General features: G+C 37.4%; 1 pseudogene; it reads left to right on the top strand.

The window, feature by feature from the left end:
* Positions 1-1653: 1653 nt before the first annotated feature.
* LOC142424957 (large ribosomal subunit protein eL18-like) lies at positions 1654-2210 on the top strand (annotated as a pseudogene).
* The last annotated feature ends 20883 nt before the right edge of the window (positions 2211-23093 follow it).

Genomic DNA, 23093 nt, shown 5'->3' on the forward strand with positions numbered 1-23093 from the left:
ATTATCCCTTCAGAAAATGAAACCATATTTAATCTTCCTACAACATTGTGTCACATATTTTCCTGGGTCTTATATTGATATATCAAGAATCAAGCAAAAAAGAAAAAAGAAAAAGAAATCTGTTCCTGATACTTGCATTCTAGTATAGTTGTAATTTTTAAAAATTGAGTTTAATGCTAAATGTTTGAATTTATATCTGAAACGCAGGAAATCAACAATATAGTATATAAGGCATTTCAAGAATTATATGACAGTATTGAGACTTTAAACAGGAAAAGACAGTGTGTTTGAATCCCAATGGCCAATAAAACTTTATGTCAAGAAATAAAGTTAAGTGTCCTAGGTGAGAGATGTGTTCTAAAGGTGAGGGGTTGATAAAAGGACACTGGAAACCAATGAAAGGAACTTGGATTTTAAGTAAACTCGATGTATTAAAGTAAGTTTAAGTTAATATCATGTTCTAGAAAAAGTATGGAAAAATTTTAGAGGATACCAAAAACTGTCTACCAAGAAAGAAAAATTGTCCACCTCTGAGGCTTCTGAAAACCTTATTAATAACCATAAAACATAATCAGCTATAATGCTGGAATATGAGTCCATCAGGTCAGAAGGCACTCAAAATGCAATTGAGGAAAAATTGCCTTGTCAAAGGAGAATTGACCATAATGACATAACTCTTGAGACCTACGCTTGATGATGGAGTGTGGTTCAAAATGAAAAGAAATGTTTGAGAGAGACAGAGAGAGAGAGAGAAATGCAAAATATTATAATGAAATGTGCAGAGATTTTGAGTTAGAAAACCAAAATGGTAGAACACACTCAGCATATCTCAAGCTGAAAAAAATTGAAGAAAAAATCTAGCCCTGTGTTGCAATACTGTAGAATTATCTGGGCCAAATATTGAACAATGTAGGAAGTATCAAAGAAGATGGAAGTTTACACAGAAGCTCTGTTCCAAAAAGACCTGGTTGACATTCAATTATATCGGGAAGTAGCATATGATCATGTACTAGTGATACTGCAGGAAGAAGTCCATGCTGCACTGAAAGCATTAACAGAAAAGAAAAGAAAGAAAAGCTCCAGGAATTAATGGAATGCTGATAGAAATATTTCAATAAACTGATGAGGCAGTAGAAACATCAATGCTTCTAAACTTCTATGCCAACAAAATTGAAAGAGAGTTACCTGGCCAACCCCCTAAAAAGCATTCATATTTTTACCCATTCCTAAAAAAGGTAACCTGACAGAATGTGAAAATTACCAATTAATATCATTAATGTCACCTAAAAGCAAAATTTCTTGGATTTAATTCTACAATGATTTCAGCAGTATATCTGTCTACACAGGAAGATGCTGTAAATTCCAGATGAACTCAGAAAAGGGCATGACAGGAGGAATTCCATCTCTGCAATAAGAAGGATCTCTGCTGAAAACAGAGTACCCGAAGTATGCTTAGCTGTGCATTATTGACTTCGCAAAGGCATTTGGATGTGTGAAACACAACAATTATGACTAACACTGAGAAGAATGGGAATTCCAGTATTTCATTGTGCGCATGACAAATCTGTACATGAATCAAGAGATAGTCATTTGAACTTAACAATAAAATATTGCATGGCTCTTTCCGGACCCGGCTGAGCAGGAGGCGCCATCATGGGAGTTGACATCCGTCACAACGAGGACCGAAAGGCTCGTCGCAAGGAACCCAAGAGCCAGGACATCTACCTGTGCCTCCTGGTCAAGCTATACAGGTTTCTGGCCCGACGGACCAACTCCACCTTCAACCAGGTTGTTCATGAGTCGCACCAACCGGCCGCCCCTGTAGCTCTCTCGGATGATCCAGAAGATGAAGCTTCCTGGCCAAGAAAACAAGACAGCTGTGGTCTCAGGAACCATAACGGATGACGTGCGGGTGCAAGAGGTGCCCACGGTGAAGGTGTGCGTCCTGCGAGTGAGCAGCCAGGCCCGCAGCCGCATCCTCCAGGCCAGGGGCAAGATCCTCACCTTTGACCAGCTGGCCCTGGACTCCCAGGGCTGTGGCACTGTCCCGCTGTCTGGTCCACGCAAGGACCGCGAGGTGTACAGGCATTTCGACAAGGCACCAGGGACCCCCCACAGTCACACCAAACCCTATGTTCGCTCCAAGGGTCGGAAGTTCGAGCGGGCCAGAGGCCGACGTGCCTGCCGAGGCTACAAAAACTAACCCCAGATCCGGTCCTGCTATTAAAAACGTTTTGGATGTCCAATATGCATATATATAATGATCTAAAATCTGGAAAGATGTGTCTCAGAGTTATAGCTTTTTGTCAACTTTATTTAATCTAATGCTGAGCAAGTGTTCTGAGAACCAGGGCTCTACAGAGAAGAGCTTGCCATCAACGTGATAAAGAACCTGCGATGTGCAGGTGACACAGACTTGCTGACTGAAAGCAAGGAGGACTTGAAGTACTTGTCGATGATGTTTACGGCTTTCAGTGTGGATTGCAACTCAATGGACAAAAAAGAAGAATCCTCATAACTAGGCCAATAGATAAAATCATGATAAACAGAGACAATATTGACGTTGTCAAGGATTTCGCCTTGCTTGGACCTACCATCAATACTCATGGAGTCATCAGTCAGGAAGTCATGTGTAATATTGCATTGGGTAGTACTGCACACCACACCCTTGAAGTCTGAACAGGAAAGGATGTCATTTTGAGGACTAATTTTTTCTCCTAATACCACAAATACTCATTATCCAATTCTAAACTATTTATTCCATCAATATTTGTGAGCTATTTTTATAAAGTATAAACTGTTCTTGTACTAAATATATATTAAAATGCAGTGACTAATTATTACATTTATTTTAGTAAGAGGATATATTTCATTAGGAACCCCTTGGTGGTGCACTTGGATGTTAATCCAAAAGTAGCAGTAATTCAAGTCTACATAAAGGTGCTTCTCGGGAAAGATTACTCAGAAAACCGGCTGCCATCTAGTTTATTCTGGTTCTGTTGATAACGAAGTTGTAGGACAGGCTAGAACTGCGCCTGTGAGGCTGAGGCTGGAGCTCTTCACAGGAGAGGCAGGAAGTTTCCTCTTTCTCTGGGAGAATGGCTAGTAGATTCTAACTGCTGACGCATCAGCAGCCCATCCTATTAATAGGATCCCTTTCAAAAGAAAAGCAGAAGAAAGTTTTGTTGATATATTTCCAAGAAATCAGTCACTGGAAACCCTCTGGAACCCAGGGCTAACTCTGACCCACATTGGGCCCCGTGAGTCAGTCAGATTGACAGCATCTGTTCTAGAAAATTTGTTTGTCTATTACTTGTGTAAAAAGGCTCCTTATACTCAGCTGAGGCAGATACAAGAAAGAAGAGAAGTATTTGTTTAAAAAAGGAATTATGAAAAAAATAAAAAAGGAATTATGGAAATAAAATAAAAGTGAGACGATAAAATAGAAATAATTTTCAAATTGTGAAACATACAAGAAAGGTAAAGATGTTAAATAATAAATATTTTTAGGAAGTTTTATGAAGAAAACTAAAAATATGCAAACCCTTCACATTCATGCGCTCAGGAATAATTGCACTAGGTCAGTCTCCCAGATTCCTTTCCTGGGTAAATTATATCTGAGATTCACAGTAGATGCATAAATGTTTCAGAATTATAAAGGATAATTTCACCATACTGAGATTTTCAGAAATGTATTTTATATTATCCCAAATAAAAATAAAGGGAAACTCATACTTCAAAGAAAGCTGAAATTATTTAAATCTTTCCTTGTAATTATTTGCATGCATTTTTGCATATACAGTAAAAATTAATTGTTTTGCCCAAGTAATGTGTCCAAGGAAATTTATTTCTCTTCTCAAAGAAAGAAAACCAAACAATAAATTAACAATAGCAGCCACACATTGGTCTTATCTAAAGATACAAAATCCTTATTATAAGCAGTATCCAAATTAATGTTGGATCAGAATGTAAAAGTATACACATGATAAAAATTCAACTAGATTGTATGTTATAATAAAATCTTAAAGCATTTTTGAGTGGTAAGATTTTACTTTAAATAAAATATTTTAAACTAACTATAACCACAGACAATACAAAAACAAAAATAAGTACCCTGAAATAACAACAACAAAAAATAACAGTTTTATTCTTGCCATTAACAAGCACAATTGTTTCATGACAAGAGCAAAATTAGTTCCTAGTGTCATATTTTCCAAGGATACAACATGCTAGGAAATTTCTCTCCTGTCAGCAAAATCAGCAGGGGTGCCAGCCAAGAGCACTGCAGCTAGTTAAAACTTAAGTGCTTCTTAAAAAGAACAATCTGAAGTGAGATAGTTTACTTCAAAATCTACCTTATAAATATAAGCACATGTAAGACGCAGCTTACAAATGACTAAAAAGATTATGGAAATGGAAAAGGAGACTGTTCATATATATGTAGGGAATTTATGATGTCAACAATTAAAATCACTGTGGTAGTTACATAATCTGTTGTCAATTTGAGAATTAAGAGTGAAGGGGTGAAGTTTAGACTGTCAATCAGGTCGCAGCTTGATGACCTCATTTGGCGGGGCTAAGGAGATAAATAGCTCCATGGAGGCAAGACACATTCTCACTCCCTGTGAGACATGACTGACAATGAGCTTGATGGAGCTACACTGTTACTCCAGAGTCCTGCAGCTGGAGGAGCCACCTGGAGACCACTGTGAGCACTGAGATGTTTCCACTGCCACTGAATACGCAAGACTTTCCACCCACGGGCCCGTGATCTTCCTGCACTAGACGTCATTGCATGTTTTGTTAGAGTCTGAAGAGGACTTTATAGATTAGTAAAGGACGTATGGGCTTATATTGGACTTATGGACTTGATCTGGACTGGGCTGGAATGTTTTCTCACTATTCAACTGCTCTTGTATATAAAGCTCTTTCTTATACACATATGAGTGTCTATGAATTTGTTTCTCTAGTTTACCCAGACTAACATACTAGACTACCATAGTCACTTATTATGATTGATAGTCAACTATTTCAGGAGTTAACATATGATACAGAACAGGTATTATTAAAAGAATTCCAAGCTTTATGAAGTCATAGGCCAAAAACAAGGCTCCAGGAGTTGACCAAAGAGAACTTCATTTATTTATTTTAATTAATAAATCACTTTCTGGAGGTTCTTATATATATTTTTAACAATCCATACAACCATTATATCAAACAGACGTGTACACATGTTGGCATCATTAATTTCAAAATATTATCTTTCTTCTTGAGCCCTTTGATATTAGCTCCTTGTTATTCCCTCCCCAACTATACCACCCCCATGAACCTGTTATATATTATATATTGTTATTAATATTTATACATATCTTACACCACCCATACTATCCTGTGTTAGAGTTTTCAAGAGAAACATGATTTTATCTAGATAGATGATAGATAGATAGATAGATAGATAGATAGATAGATAGATACAGATAGATTTATATGGCATGAAGGAATATAACAGCTAATTGGTCCATACAGCAGTACAGAGGGTTCAGTTAAAATCACTTCCATGGAACAGTTAATATACTGGAAGTCCTTCAACTCATGAGGGCTGCTGGACTCAAGTAAAGGAAGCAGACAGCTGAGTCTTGCCTGGGCAATGCAGGCAGTCTGGCCACAAGCAGCAAACAGCAGGATGAGTCACCAGCAGTCAGCCGCTCAGGAGCTTAACAAAGCAGGCCAGATGTGATATTGAACGCAAGCACTGCAAGATGACAGGATTCACCAGCTTCAAGCTCAAGATATGTTCACACCAGCAGTGTGGTGAAGCAGGTCTCAACTTCAAGCTCTAGCGACATAATTCACACCAGAGAGCAGGAGAGAGAGGGGTGTGATGGCTACCTCCCTGAAACAGTCACTGAAGACAAACTAGGTACATAAGCAAATGTGGTGAAGAAAGCAGATGGTGGCCAGCTATTAAAAAATATAGTGTCTTGGGTCTTAAAAGATGGAAACCAAACAAGCAGCCATGTAGCTGAGAAGCAACAAAGCCCACATGGAAGAAGTACATGAGCCTGTGTGATCATGAAGTGTTGATGGGGGCAAGCATCAGAAGTTAATACAATATCATTCCTATCACATGAAGGAACATTTTGCTGAAGATAATTTAAAAGGTTGCAATAGTATAACTATTAAAAACACCAGCTGAATTAATTAAGAGGATGTGTGTGATGGCTAGGAATTACATCAAGTAGACACTCCTAGATAAGGGGAGGAGCAGAGCCCCTGCTCCCAATGGCACCACAAACTGACACCCCCTGGGTGTCATAAGCCTTTACCAATAAGAGAGAGAGATCGAGCAGAGTCAACTTCTCTTTGGCCCTTTGTTTTCTGCTGGAGCTGGATTTTATATCGGATTCCCCAATCTGTGCTGCCGGTAGACTACCTATGGTGGAATCATTTAGCTTACTTTGGATCTCTGCATCCACCAACCTGTGCCCCTGCTGTCTCTGCTTTGTCATTGTGTAAGTCTGGATATATTAGAGAAACAAATCCACAGACACTCATATATAAGAGAGAGTTTTATATAAAGGGTAAGTGCACATCAAGAAAACATCCCAACCCAGTGCTGCCCAAACCCAAAAGTCCCACATTAATCCATATGTCCGGCACCAATTCACAAAGTCCTCCTCCCTCTCACAAAACACATGCAATGATGCCAACTGCAGGAGGAAAGCCAAGTCAGTGAGTGTTTAAGCATCTCAGCACTGGCAGGGGTCTCCACATGACTGCTCCAGCACCCAGGGCTGCATCAGGCTAGGTCCATATGTGGCTTCTCGGGGATGCCTTACAGGAAGTGAGTCTTGCCAGCTGAAGCAGGGAACTGGCTAAGGCAGCTGCACTCTGATCCAACCATCACAAAGCAAGAGACCCGAGAACTAGAAAGGGGAGGCTCACCCACCCATTTATCTCTCCACCCTTCAATTAACCCCTCATGTGTTTATCGGCCAGGTTGGCACAATTGACATCAACTATTTCAGTCATCCTGCTTCCTGTTCATCAGATTCTACAAGTCAGAAGATGCCTGACTTGAACTATACTGGTCTTATCTATTTATACAACTGTGTGAAGCATTTCTTGAGATACTTCTTTCTATACACATCACATATAAGTATCACTGATTTCGCTACTCTAGAGAACCCAACCTAACACAACGTGGAACAAGGGATAGCTGATAAGGGATAACATGTAGGCTAAAATAAAAAAATTACCAGAAATTTATTTATTAATTTTTTATGGACTATACAGAAGCACTCAACTATGTGATCATAGCATTGTGGATAATTGCAAGTCTTAGAACCCTTAAGTATGTTATTGTTATTATTGCTTCTAAGAATTAATGGTAAATTATGATTCTTATTGCATAAAACCTAAGTCTACCTATATAAGAAACCTACTACTCAAGTATGGGAAATCATTTCACTATGTATTTCAAACAATTCAGTCATTCTCTCTTTAGGATTTGGGTTTTATGGTTGTAAATACCTGGTTTGCAGAAGGCTGTGGCTAGCAATGAAAGCCTACTTTTTGCAGCGTTCACACGTGGACTAAGCCTTCAGGGTATCCCCTCTCATCCTGGTGGAGGAATAGGGATAGCTGTGTTATCAGAGAGCGTTGTCAAGTTGATTGTGGCAGATGGAGTTAGGTTGAACTGTAATAGCTTGTCATTGTATCTCCCTTTTGGTTTATTTAAAGTTGCTTTAGTTGTTTTGTTATTTTTTTAAGTGAAGGATAAATAAACATAGTGTCAGCCTTTGGGGAAATCCCACTGAACATAGACCAGGGATGTGAATTGCCTTGCTATCCAGCAGAATGCATTGGAAAGTGGATTATTGCGGATGCTTTTGAGTTAAAGTTTAACAGCTTATCATGTGATCTCTATTTTGGTCCAGTTTAAATTTGTTCTAGGTTTTTAGTATTTTTTTTTGCTTTCTCTTCAATTGAGGTGTTTATCTGTTTTACTTTGTTATTGTTAGTTTTTTGTTTTTAAAAAATATTTTCCTGTATATGAAATCCAAAATAGGTAAATCTATAGGAACAGTAACCAACTGGATGAATGGCTCCCTGGAGATCTGGCAGGTGAGGGGGTTGGGAGAGGGGCACCAATGATGAATACAAGAATGAAGAAAACATGCTGAAACCCTTTGAAGAGATGGTTTTACAACTGTTCTTGATGTCGCTGGACTATTGAATTGTATGATATGTGAATTATATGCCGATAAAACTGCTTTTAAAAAGCAAATGGTTTGTAAAGTTCCTTTTCATATTATAGGAATCTTGAGTCTATTTCTCTTAATAATTTTCTTTATACACTACTAGTTATTTTAAACTTCTATATCTAAATTAGTTTTTACTTATTAGATTTGATTGATATAAAATTTTTCAGTATTAGAATGAATGCTAGATAATTTAGTAGTGTTTACCTAAATTTCGTTAGGTAAGATGGATTTTGACAAATAAAATTTGGGAGACGTATGTCCACCTGATTGAGATGGGATTGGTGGTGTAAGACATGAAAAAAAAATTCTTCATAGTATATTTATTATATGAAAAACTCTTCTTCACTCTCTGCCACACTTTCTGGACCCCTTTCTAACCTGTCCCAGCCTGTCACTTGGCACCCCCCTCACTCCTGGTTTGTTCTTTGGAAGCATGGACAGTTTTCTGATTCTGATTTATGGGTCCCTGGTAAGCTACCTCATGAGTGTGGGCTCAAAGAAAAGCTGAGGACATTTGTACTCCCTCCAGTAATTCCATGGCACTGTAAACACAAGTCAGCACAGCAATCTGTTCTCCCTCAAAGGGACACAAGAACAGCTTGTAAACATGGATGGCACACACGATTTGCAAGAAGACGTATGGTATTGCATGTTAAAATAAGTAACTCACTGGAAGATGAAATCATCACCTGAACCACAGCTTCCAAATGACACAAAGGAAATCATGCACTTACTTACCTAGTTGTACAAAAGCCCAAACTGACAAATATTTTACACATTTATACCTCTGGGATGCACTCCACCCAAACTCAATGTCTTCTGGATACTGTGATTTGTGCCACTGAACATTTCCTCAGTTATAAACAGTTACACACATCCCCATTAGATGCCAGTTAGTGGAACTCAAGTGCCACAATGAAAAGGGAGGCAGCAAAAGTAAATGCATAATTTATGAGTCAGAATTGAGTTGATGACAATGAGCTTGGTGTTGGTCATGAAGCAATTAGCTAACTGCCTAAAATGTCATTATTATATGGATGTTTGGCTTTCTGCATAAAGCGATTTTATTTTATTGGAAACATAAAGCACTTCAAATTGATCAAATTAATTTTGGTGATCGATCTTTGCTTAAATGATCAGATTTTGGTAAATTCCTGCTGTGTACTTTCCTCTCATTTAAAACCAGCATCATATTTCATCTGATTTTGATGTGCTAAAAGTGAAATTCATAACTGCTTCTTTCAACACAAATGAGGAAACTTTGAAAGGAGCACACTTATGAGGTGGTTTTATTCTGCTGGACCCAAGAAACTATCCACTTCTACTGAAATGCAGCGATTATTAGAGAGCGAAACAAAACAACAGCAAAAATACCATCTGAACTAAAGAAAAATGAGATACATACAATGTGATTTTTATAACCTTTTTATCTTCACAAATTCTGAGGGATATTTCAGCACAAATTACCTAAAGGACAGATAAATTGACTGTATTCAAAGTCATTGTGTGTAAATACATGTCAGTAATACATTTTCCCTCAATGTTCTTTGTGGTTTATTTTCTTTTTAGCCAGTGCAAATTTTGCCAATTCTTCTGTTTTATCTGCCGGCAGTACTAACCACATGCCAAAATTGTTAGTGCTGCATAAATTAATGAGTGAAAGTTACTGTATAAAGTTCTTAAAACTGTAATTGTACACACTTGGGAAAATTAGCACAAAATATTTTTTTAGATTGGTTGCTTTTCTAAGAGAGCCTGGATGTTGTAAATGTTTCTGAAAATAACCAGGTATGTTATTAAGCTTTAATTTTATCTTGTTACTGTTTGTTCTGCTACCAGAACAAAATAGCTCAGTCTTAATAACCCCGGAGGGAATGTGAATCAACTATTGATGTGTCAGGAGGCCTGGTAGCTAAGTGAGCTATGCCTTAGACTGCTGCTAATCGTGGACTCCCTATCACTCCCCAGGAAAACTATGAGGCTTTCTGCTCCCGTAAAAAGGTGGCATAGAAGGTTATGCTTTGGGCTACCAACTTCCAGGTCACTTGTTTTAAACCAGGAGACACTCCATGGGAAAAAGATGAGACTTTCTACTCTCACAAAAAGTTACATCACAGAAACCCACCGGGGCAGTTCTAGCCAGTCCTATAGGGTCACTATGAGTTAGAATGGACTGCTGGCAATGAGTTCAATGAGCTTTTTGAGTCTGTATTACAGATGCAGATGTTGTTTTTAGGTAAAATATCATCTGCTGGCATATTTACTTCATGTGTGTGGTAAAGAAAATAAAACCCACAAGCTGTGTATTATTATAATTGCGTAGGAACACATTGGATAATTTTGTTATAATCTATGATAATACTAAGATTCAGTGAAATACAAGGATACATGCTGTAAAAGAAAGTCTTGCTACTATGGTTCCATGTCATGCATGCCCTGGGTTATTCCAAAGAAAGCATGTGTAAATATGCCCATGAAGGGCAGATGTCTGCGGCCAAGTTCTCTCAGTAAGACATTTCCGTCTCATTAGAGGGCTTTCCAAAGGAGTCCAATGAAAACATGAACTTCTGAGTACACCTGGGCAGGTAAATTCATTGCAGAAAGTCCACTCAGAAGGTTTTTATAACTGTGTTTTTTTTATTCTAGTGAGGTAGTCCTGGTAGATTTTCTTAAAGGACACAATATGATAGCGAGGCCTTATTATGAAGGAGTTTTTTTAAAAAGGAGAAAAGAAATTATGTTGGTTTAACAAACGTCAGGGAAGATGTATGAGCAATTCTTTCCCTGTGATGTGGTAAAAAGCATCAATTGCAGAATTGTTGAGAAAACGTTGAGAAATATGGGGACCTAGATGAAAAATATATTGAAAAACATCTTTATATTTGAATATTTTTGCTTAATAAAGGTTTCCATGATTTTCCAGCACTATTCTCTGACATTCTCATATTTTTAGGACCCAAATGTATGTAAACTTTAAAAATTTTCTAAATTATTATAAAGTCTTTTGTATCAACATATCTCCATGAGAATTCAAGTATTCTCTTAACACTAGAATATACCCTTAACTGTGCCCCCCTCTCTAAAATTCATGGCCATCAGTCCATTTTGATTCCTAGCGACCCACTCTAGGGTGTCTGAGGCTATCTAAATCTCTTTGGGAGCAGACAGCCTCAGCTTTCTCTCTCAGCATAGCTAATGAACTCAAACACGAAAACTTTCCATTGGTAGATGACAGTGCCACCAAAGAAACCCCCAAACAACAACATCAAACAAAACCCCGCACTTACTGCCATAAAGTTCATCGAGACCCTACAGAGCAGAGTAGAATGGGTCCTGTGGGTTTATGAGGCTGTACATTTTTTAAATCACTTAATTGGGAGCTCTGATATATATTATAACAATCCCTAATTCCATTAAACCAAGCAACATTGTACAATGGCTGCCACCATCATTTTCAAAACATCTTTACAGGACAGAAAGCCTCATCTTTCTCCCATGCAGTGGCTGGTGGGCTTGGAAAGCCCATCTTGTGATTAGTAGCTCCTCTTCTCCCGCACAGCAAATTAAAAGATATGGAGCCCTCTCACCTACCATATCAAAAGTATGCATTCATTCCTACCCATAAAAGGATAAGATACGCTCTCTCTTCCTTCTCATTGGACCCGTGAGGTGGTCTGAAACTCAAACCTAACCACTGCGGTTACTTTCAATGTGGTCCTTCCTTACTCTGCACTGACCCCTCAGCTCTGGCAGCTTAGGATTAGACTAGGGACATTGTCTTGTCTCTCTTCCTTCTCCTTCTGGAATTTGATTAGAAGAGATAAGGTCATTGCTTTCCATGTTTGGCGTCTCTTACCTCTCTTTTATATATGTATATCTATTAATCAATTTAAAATTTTATTGAAGGTCTTAGAACCTACACGCAGTTCCAGTTTTGCCTAGTGTATTGTTAAATACAGCATTTCAATACCTATTGTTAGCTATAATAGCATAGATATTGTATTATATTTAATTCATTTTTAGAATCTTTGTTCCATACACTGCCTTAATTTTCCTTAATTCATTTCATACATATCTTTATTCACTGTTAATTTATATTTAGAATAGTTTATCTATATAAGCTTAAATAAATTTAAATTGAATCTTATATAAAAATTATTGAACTAGCCTCCAAAATGATCCTCAGCTAAATTTCTAATTATATGGCCTATTGAAATGTTTTAGATTTTAGAACCTGTTTAATATAATTTAAAATTTAATTTTCATAATTTATGTGTATTTCTCTTGAGTATAAAAGAAAATTATTCAATTAAAAATAATTCATTTATAATGGAGATTAGTTCTTCACAGTTTATTGAGAAATGCTTTATTCTAAAATATGTGAAGATTAGAGGATCGTGCTCATAATGCTAATTAATTTAAAGTATAATCATAAACCATCTTTCCAATACTTGTAAACATGGAAGATTTGATATGATGAATTAGTTAATCATATGGCTAAAGATTATTGATAAGACTGACACAGCAATGAAATATTATTTTTACATGTATTGTCATCTTTTATTATTTGTATATAAATTTTGACATTGTACATAAGAAAAAATATTTCATTTTTATTTTTAAGTGTTTCCTACAGAAACACGAGTTTAGTTTACTTTTGTAAGAATTCATCTTAAAATATTTCCTACTTTACATTCTATTATTAAGTCATATTATGTTCTATCTGTGAATTTTTGGCTATCTATCTATATATAGATATAGATAGATAGCTATGAGGGCTTCAAGGAATTTATGGAAAAATTCCATTATCTTTTAATTCTACTTTTCAAAAAACTCTTGGAAACCCTCTGTAATGTAATTTCACATACAAACCTCAAAAAACACACAAATAAAAAATGACCAACTTCATTGCCATTGAGTTGTTTCCAATTCAAAACAACGCTACAATACGAGGGAGAACTTCCCCTCTGGACTTATGAGACTCTAAATCTTGAACACAATAGACTCCCTTATTTTTCCCTGCAGAGCTGCTAGTAGGTTTGAACCAATGACCTTGTGGTCAGCAGCCCAGGGTGAAGTCCACTAAGTTGCTATGGCTCCTTCACACAAATTTCAATTACGTAATGTAAAATTAGTTAACAACAAGTAGATTCATTTGATATACTCACATCTTATCATTTTAGTGATGTAAGTGGGTATGTATTAAAATAGAGTTCTATTCGCTCAGTGAAATTCAAATACAATCCTTGGTGATTGGGCCACAGTCGCCCAAAGAAGTGGTTTAGAGGCAGGTAGAGAGTCACCACACAAACTTGTCCTGGAAAGGAGTGGTCGAAAAGTCTCCCTGTGTTCCTGGCTTCCGGACAGGAAGTCAGGGATGGTGCAAATAATCGAAAGGCATAGGTTCCTAATTGAAATGAGGTGGCCCAAGTCCCCCTGAGGCAACTCAGAAGCCCTGGCTACTTCCAACAAAACTGTAAACTCAGCAGAGCACAGCTCTAAATTGACACTGGCTAGTATCAAATTCAAGGCCAAAGGGTACTGTTTTTGTTGTTGTTAGTGTTAGTTTTATGTATTTATTCATTAAGCCAAAGCCTATATTTCTGGCATCCACTATCCTAGCATTCCTGCAAAAAACCTACAGAAGTTATTCCTACTTATTATTATGAAGAACACCAAAACCAGGAAGCTCCGTTGCTGGTACACAACAGGATTTCCATCAGGAAGTTGGAGATGGAGGTTCTTCTCAGCCACTGTCATGAACTTCTGCATTCTATTACTGATACATATTTTTTTTCGAAATTGCTTATTGCATTAACGGGTTCTAGTGTATTTTGATATAAGAATATGTGCCTTAATATTTCTTCCCAAAATATCCATGTTGATGTTCATCTCTTTGATTATAGAATTCCTTGATGAGTGTTCATTTTATTGAATATTTCTCTCCCAGCTATATTTTGTTAAGTTGTTGTTGTTAGGTGCCATCTAGAAAACTCTCACCCATCATGACAGCAGAACAAATCACGGCCCAGTCGTGCACCATCCTCACAATTGCTCCTGTACCTGAGCCCACGATTGTGACCAGTCTTAAGCCAGCTCCTGGAGGGCCTTGCTCCCTTTGCTCCCCTCTGCTTTATCGAGCATGACGTCGGACGTTTATGTTAAAGTCTGCTCACCAAGTGACAGCCCATTAGTATATTCAGACATGCTTGATTTTTATTCATTTGTTATTGAGTAAGGTTTCTTATTGTAGTCTATTAATTTCAGATTAGACACGTCTCCGCTTTAGGGAAGCAGCTTTAGTATATTTCCCACCTCTGACAGGCACTGTGCTGTAAGGACACACGACACCATAATACACAGCCGCAGGGATGCACAAACGGTCGCATATCACAGGGATTTAATTTTATTGCACTTCGCTGGATTTTTAATATTTCAAATGTCAGCATACATTTATATTTCTATTTTGCTCCAGTCAGATAAAATAAAAGTATTTCTTTCATTTCATACTTTAGCAGCCACAAGCTATCAATTAAATATCTTACTTAGTATTTGGAAGAAATCAAGACAAAGCCTTTAAATATAGCTGCTTCAATGAATGTGCAATTGGGATAAAGAAAATGAGTGTGAAATCAATCAGCTATACTTACATGGATTCTGGTGTTCCATAAATGCTCTCCATAAGTGCATATTCTTTAGCATCATGGTAAAATATTTGTATAGAATAGATCGCATATACTTGTTTAACTTGTTAGGCTTGCATAATATGGAAATTTTAGTTTTGTTACCATAGAAAGTTATCTTAGGTCTTCAGTCCCCCACCACAAGTCACACCAACTAGGCTCCACTCACATCCTGGTCCCATCCTGTTCTGTCTTCTAGTGAGAATTCAAGTTTTTAGCTTAAGCATCTGTGTTTTCTACCTATATAGATGGGAAATCAAGAAAGTAACCAAAAATGTCTAAAAAACCAGTAGATGTACATGATAACGGCTGAGGGAGGATGAAAAATGACTGCAAAAGAGAAAACTGCTTTCACAGAAGAGAGCATAAAGGGTGAACTGACTAATATTGTAGACTTTAGAGAATTGAGAGACCTATAAAAAGACTAAAGGAATTTAAAAAGTAGATGTCAGGCTTGTAAATTGTACTGAGGTACACTGAGCTTAAGAGAAGATTTTAAAGAAATTCTCTCAGCCTCCTGTCATTTCTTAAACCGAGTCTAGTAAACAATTTTAATGGTGTTTTAAGTCTATGTTTATCCAGAAGTAGTGCTGATGGTACCGTGGGTTAAGTTTTGTGCTGCTTACAGAGGTCAGTGGTCCAAACCCATCAGCCACTTCTCCGAAGAAGGCTGAGGCGGTCTGCTGCAGGGAAGCGTATAGCCTCAGGAGCCTTAAGCGGCAGCTTTGCTTAGTCCTCTAGGGTTGCCATAAGTCAGAACCAACTCATTGGCATTTTCATGTATATTCGTATCACCACCTATCTGTAAATTTTTGGTCCAGTCGTGGCTTCTATGTTGCTGAGATGCTTGAAGCTGTGGCCTTGGTATTTCAAATACCTGCAGGGTCAGCCATAATGAACAGGTTTGGGCTCAGCTTTCAGTCCAACGTAGACTAAGAAGAAAGGTCTGGCTATCTACTTCTGAACATTAATCTTTGAAACCCTTATGGATCACAATTGCATCAATGGCACGGGAACAGGAAACACTTGTTTTGTTGTTAATGAGATCGTCATGAGTCCTGGCTACCTTGAGAGTACCTAACAGTTAACAGCAACCCATTTTTCTTCTCTGCTTTTCCCATTCTCTGTCTAAATAGGGTTTTTTGTAAGTGACTTATTCTGGAAAGTAATTTTGAATTAGGTATTGGGTAGTCCATTTTAATTCTTGGCAAGTCATGAGAAGAATGGACACTAAATCGTAGCGAAAATAAGCAACTTTCCCAAGACTACCTTTCTAAAGAAAAACGAAGCTGGAATAGATCAGAACTTTTCGAATTCCTTGTTTTGCTTCCTGTTTTACTGAACTCCAATGAAAAATATAATGAACTTTTGAAATAGCCACCTTCCTCTCACATTGAAGAACAAGTGATACTTGTTGGACAATTGACTTTGTTTCTGGGAATACATTCAACAAATGAATACTCTCTTATTCCTGATCAGATTGTCCATAGGAGTTTTCAGATGTATTATTATTATTTATTATTATTATTATTATTATATTCTTTGAGGCTGTTGTCTACCAGCACTGTGGTGGTTTTGGATAAGACAGAAGGTCACCTTTAACTAATTAATTTTGTGTGACTTTCATGTTGAAACTGAATGTATTGCCTTTTCTCTGGGGTCTGAACTTTTCCGTAAGACTCATGTTAGAAATTGGACTTTGTCTTTGTCAAATAGTAAGCACCCATGCTCTAGTACAATGAAAGCAAAGAGATTTATTGAAGGTACAAACTCAGCTTGAATGCGGGACATGTTAAGTTTCACAAAGTGAAATCCAGAGCTCCGCCCAAGGAAAGTGAGGAGGCACTTGGATGTGGTAAAATCAGGAACTAATAACACACAGGTCAGGGTTGGCGCCCCATGTTGTTGGGCAGCAGGAAATCCTGAAGAGAGGAAATGAAGAGGATCTGTGTAGTGTGTGTCGATAGACACTGGGAATTGGTTTTCAGCTTAAACTAGACGAGAATGCGATTAAATCGAGGGGCAGTGAACATGTCTCAGTGAGCTACTGCTGCTGTAACAGAAATGGCAAAAGTGGATTGCTTCACAGAAAAGCATGGATCTCTAACAACTTGGGAGACTAAACGTTCGATTTCAGGTGTCAACCCCGTCAGAGGCTTGCTCTTTCTCTTGGTTCTGGAAGAAAGCACTTCCACTTGAGGTTCTCCTCCAAAGAAGCCTTTATTTGTTTAAACTCTTTTGGATCTCAAAAGAGATCGACTCCAGACACACCCTCATCCTGACTTACTGACAGCAAATACCGCCCATTTACAAAGCAGGTTATAACCACAAGCAGAAATAAAATTTTACAGACATCACAAAATGCGGACAACCACAGAATACTAGAAACCAGGGCCCAGTCAAATTGACACATTTCATGAGGCAAAATTACACCCTCAGCAGTATGTAAAATGGCCTTGAAATAATCATAGAATCGTCTTTATAGGGCTCATACTATTGAAATACTTTCTTGGGCCATACGTTTGCTAAAGGTTGCTTCTTCAGACACATTTTAGTGCTCTCTTTGCCTTAAGACGCCCTTTGGCCATCATTTTATCACACTCTTAGCTTATCTACTGCCATCAAGTCCATTCCTGCTCACAGCGACTGCACAGAGCAGAGCAGAACTGCCCCCAGGGAGTCCGAGACCAGAACATTTTAGAGATTGGGAAGCATGATCCTCCTCCCATGGAAAAGCAGGTACAGTTAGCAACTCAATACCCCACCAAGAGTCCTCATCCATAGCTTACGAACTGTTTTTCCTTTACTACAGGCTTCAATTTACATAAGAAATGAAGGGTTTTTAGTTAATTCATTAGGGTTTAAACAGGATCCTAGACTCAGCCCTGAGCCAGCCATTTTACCAAAGTCATGTCATTTTGGAGGTCACACACCTCACAGCCCCCTTTCTCTCCATGAATATTGATGCCCTCGCTCTCTGACAGCAGTTCTCAGCCTTCCTCATGCCTTGGCCCTTTGATACACTTCCTCATGTTGTCATGAACCCCAAACATAACATTATTGCTACTCCATAACATCATTGCTACTCCATAACTAACTTTGCTAATGTTATGAATCATACTGTAAATATCTGATATACAGGATCTATTTTCCTTGTTACAAATGAAACATAACTAAAGCATAGTGATTAATCACAAAAACAATATGTAATTCCACATTGTGAAATATTTATTTCTAATTACAAATAAATGAAATTTTGTCTTGAAGCATGGTGTAGCATGGGTGCCAGTCTTAATATAACAACAGTAAAGTACATTGCTACATTTTGCAACTGCATGCATAAAAAGTCAAAGTCAGTGTGAAGGTTGAGATAGCTTCTTTCTCACCACATCAGAAATTCTCCTTGCAGTCTGCAAGAGCAAAACGAAGATCATCTTCCACATCAACTCTACTTCTGTATTTAGACTTGATGACCAACAAGCTGGACAACCCTGTTTCACAAAGATGTGTTGTTGGAGATGGGAAAAGAAGGCCTAACAGTCTCAGTCAGAACAGAATCTGACTGCAAACACTTGATCCAGAATTTTGTGATTGACATTGTAGAGAAAGCAGTTTTTGCTGCATCGCTGTCAACACCACAAGTTCAATGAACTCCTCTAGTGCTGCAGGAACATCTTCAGTTTTGACTGTGAATGAGCTTCTGGCAAGTGCAAATCGGGAGTCAGGTAGATTTGAAAAGTACAATGAAATTTCATCTCAAGCAGGTGCAAGTATTCTTTCACAGAAATTATCGTAATCTTTGTATGGTTCAATGTCATGTTCCTCAAAGAAAGCAGATAAGATAGGCAACATGTAAATTTTCTTTTCATCCAATATTTTTTCTTCCCAAAGCTGAAGTTTCATTTGGAATGATCAGATCTTTTCAGACAAATCAAGGCATTTTGCATCTTGTAGTGATAAATTTAACTCATAGAAGATGGCAAAGATGTCAACCAAGTAAGCTATTGTCTGCAGTTCGCTTTTACTGTTGAAAAGTGCTTCGAATTGCAGTCTTGCTTTCTGATTATCACAAAGCTCAAAAACACATTTTAAAACTTTTCCTCTCAACAACCATCTCACTTCAGTGTGAAATAGCAGAGCATTATTCAGCACATCCAACTCATTGCACAGTTTTGAAAATAGTTCACTGTTTAAAGTGCTCACCTTTGCAAAATTAACAGAATTTATGATGCTTTTCATTACTTCTTATAACTCTTGTGGCTGCATCTTCATTACTAATATTTGCTGATAAATTATACAGTGAGTTCTGATGACTTTTCGTGACTCATTCAGTACCAAATGTTGAAACCCAGATCAACATCCTAGCATAGCTGGAGCACCATCTGTGCAAACACCACAAACCTTTCTCCAAAGATCTTAAAGGCACCATCATTAATATACTTCATGTAAACCAGTAACTGTGAAATTTGCAACACCTGTAGATTCATCAAGCTGGGTGCTAAATATTGGAAGTGGGGCAGATTTAATTTCCTGGATTACCGAATCAAGAATATCATCAGACATGCCATCTATTGTTCTGCAGACAGTGTCATTAGATAAGAAAATTGCACTCAATTTCGTAACAAATCATCTCTGATTACAATTCGAACAATGCCTTTGGCTGCTGGCAACAGTAAATCCTCAGCAAGGGTTTGAGGTTTCATAGCTCTGGCTATTCTGAGTGCCATCAAATATGAAGCTTCAATGGCTGCTACATTTTGATTGTGGTACTTGCTGCCAGTGTCAAGACTGGCTTTCTTGAGTTCATCAGCTTTGCTTCTAAAACAGTTGGTCTCCTTGCCAGCAAAGCATGGATTTCTGCTATCAAAATTACATTTTAATTTGTTTGGCTTCATAGATTGAACTGATAGAACTTTACAACTAATAACACATTGTGGTTTCTCAATTCCTTCTATAATTATTGAGTTAAAACCATACTGTAAAAAATCTTCATTATGTTTTCTTTTCTTAATGTTCTTCTCTATACCATTGGTTCTCAACCTGTGGGTCGCAATCCCTTTGGGGATCAAATGACCTTTTCCCAGGGGTCCCCCGATTCATAACAGTAGCAGAATTATAGTTATGAAGTAGAAAAGAAAATAATTTTATGGTTGAGGGGTCACCACATTGGGAATTGCATGAAAGGTTCTCGGCATTAGGAAAGTTGAGAACCACTGCTCTGCATGATCCATTGTCATGGGATGGTTTGCTAATGAAAATAATATATAACAATTGCTTTAACAATATAAAAGATAATGCATGGCACAGTTCAGTCAATATAGTCCATTAAAGTTTCCTATGATTTAGCATTCTGTCACTTTTTATATACCTGTTACTCTCACTAGGGGGCAGTATTCACATCAATCACAGCTGAATATAAAAAAACCAATCAACATCCAGATTAAGTTCTCACAGTACAGATTATATATATATATATATATATATATTATATAGCAGTAGCTGATGATTTTACATTTACTCAGTAATTATAATTCATGAAATGTTGGTTTACCTCCAATACCACTGCTTTCAACACAGCAACTGCTTTCTACACAGTAGCTGTTCTCTACACAAGTGTGACTGGTCCACATAAGTACATTATGGCACCGATCCTGTCACATGCACCTGTATTTGTATGGGGTGTATTTGATGGGGTTAGTGTGATGATGTCATCATGTTGGGTGGGCATATCTGCATGTGGGTGGACTTGCCTGGAGACTGAGAGAGGAGCCGTGTCTTAGTTTCTAAGACCAATGGAAATATGTGCTTTCCGGTAGTCTTAGGCAACTCCTGTTGAAGGATCGTTCAGTCCCCCAAAGGGGTCATAACCACAAGAAGAACCACTGTGCTATGTGAAGAATTATGAGAACCAGACAAAGAGTACTAACCATGAGGAATGGTTATCTCACTCATATTTGGTTAAGATCAACCCTACAGAGTACAACATCACACTGTTAAAAGTAAAGTGTGGATATGTATTTAAAAACACCAAGACATTCCAGAAGAACAAGATCAAAGACTTTGCATGAAATAGGTGTCATCAACACTGGAGGACTGACTGACATCAAATTAGGATCGTGTAGACATTGTAGGGCGTTCGGTCTGCATGTTTTTGGAGTTGGGACATAGAGAAAAACATAACCTACTTCTACTTATGCTGCAGTTGGGCACTGCAGAGAAGACGTGGTAGCATACTGTGAACCCCAACAAGTGTGCCCATCAACATGGCTTGAACTCTTTTTGTTATATGTCTTCAAGAACTCTGACCTCGTTTCATTTTCCATGAGAGCAAAAATCACCAAGAGGTACTTTCAGGGCAAGACCCCAAGCATAATAGCATGCCAGTATTGAAAATATATAAGATTCAATAGTAGAAGTTGGTAGTAGAAGTTATAGTATTAAATAAGATGTTGGATATTTATTAATAAGGTAATTTCCCTACATTATAGATATTATCTTATATAATAACATCAATGGATCTGAAGCACTTGAAATTATTCATTTATTTATATGTGGTCCTTAATATTAGAATTATAAAACTGTAAAAACTTACATATTTCCAAGAGAAAACGCTAACCACAAACAATAACAATCAAAGTGACTGACATTGAGTCCATTTTTTCTCTCATAGCAGCTCGATAGGGCAGAGGAGAAGTAGCCTTTGGGTTTCTGAGACTGTAAATCTTAAGCAGAGAATCTCATCTTTAGTGGGTGCCATGACCTTTTAGCTGACCTTGAGTTTAATCTGCCCCTTAATGGAACTAAGACATGTATACTTTAGAGAGAAGATGCCTTCAGTCATCCACTGACCTCATTGACATATTTAGAACATTTTGTTTGGAATAAACATGCATACATATGAAATGGAACACTACTGGCAGTATTTTTAAGTACATCCTTCTATATATATGAGTTATTGACAAAAACAGATAAAACACTTACATGCTATCGGAAAATACCTTTTATTTTCATTACCTCCTTCAGAGTTTGACTATTTTTATAGCAAATATGTATTAAGGCCTTACTTTTATAAAAGCTTGGGAAAGTCATTTCAGTAAAACTTAGTATTTTTATTTCAGAAGTATGATTTTAATTAGATAATCCATTGTTTAATTATCATATGATATACAAAGCTATCTATTGCAACACAAATCAGGTTTAGGAAAAGTTGAGGATAAGAAAGTAGATTTTCTGTTAGGATCATCCTGTAAATTTATTATTACTGTTGAGTTCATTTTTGTGATAATGAGGTATGATACAACAATCACATACCTGTCCCTCTTCTGTCCCTTTTATGAATATTATTACTACTACTCACTGCCATTGAATCCATCATGATTCTGAGTGACCCTATATGACAGGGCAGGACTGTTCCTGTGGGTTTGCAAGGCAGTAATCTGAACAGGAGTAGAAAATCTCATCTTTCTCCCTCAGACCTGCTAGTGGGTTTGAACTGCTGACATTTGAAAATAGCAGCCCCCTATGCCACTGAGGTTTCTGTAGAAATCATTGGCCATATTTTGCATGATATAATGAATGACCAAATAATCATTTACGTGTGCATTGAGATTCTACAATTTTGATAAATATTTTACTCAGTTTAATTAAAGGTATATGGCTAAATATGGATAATTCAAAGTGGTTGTATCAATTGGTGTAATGGATATGACTCCCATATATGTAATAGTAGACTTATAACTGTGATAGTTCACATACTCTAGTTTATGTGCAATTGAACACCCACAATAGGGCCTTAGATGCCCTGAGTGTGATTTAAAATCAATAAAAGATCAGCAGATAGTAATCATGTTCTTAACTTCCAAAGAATGTATTATTTTTCACATTTCACATGCTATATTTCTTCTTATTATTATTGTATTGTATCTGGTTTATGCTTATCTATGTGAGTCTCTTAAATTTTTCCACTCATAAACAAACATTCAATTTTCACATATTTCTACAGTTGTTTAAAATAAAGTGTCTAGGGTGACAGAATTAAGAAATAAAATTAATTAGGATATGGTTTGTTCTATGGGCAATGACTGTATCCCTAATAGCAGGCAGTAAAATACACTCATTATGCAGAACAGGCAGGCAAATGGAA

This window comes from Tenrec ecaudatus, chromosome 13, assembly GCF_050624435.1.
Source record: "Tenrec ecaudatus isolate mTenEca1 chromosome 13, mTenEca1.hap1, whole genome shotgun sequence".
Lineage (NCBI taxonomy): Eukaryota > Metazoa > Chordata > Mammalia > Afrosoricida > Tenrecidae > Tenrec > Tenrec ecaudatus.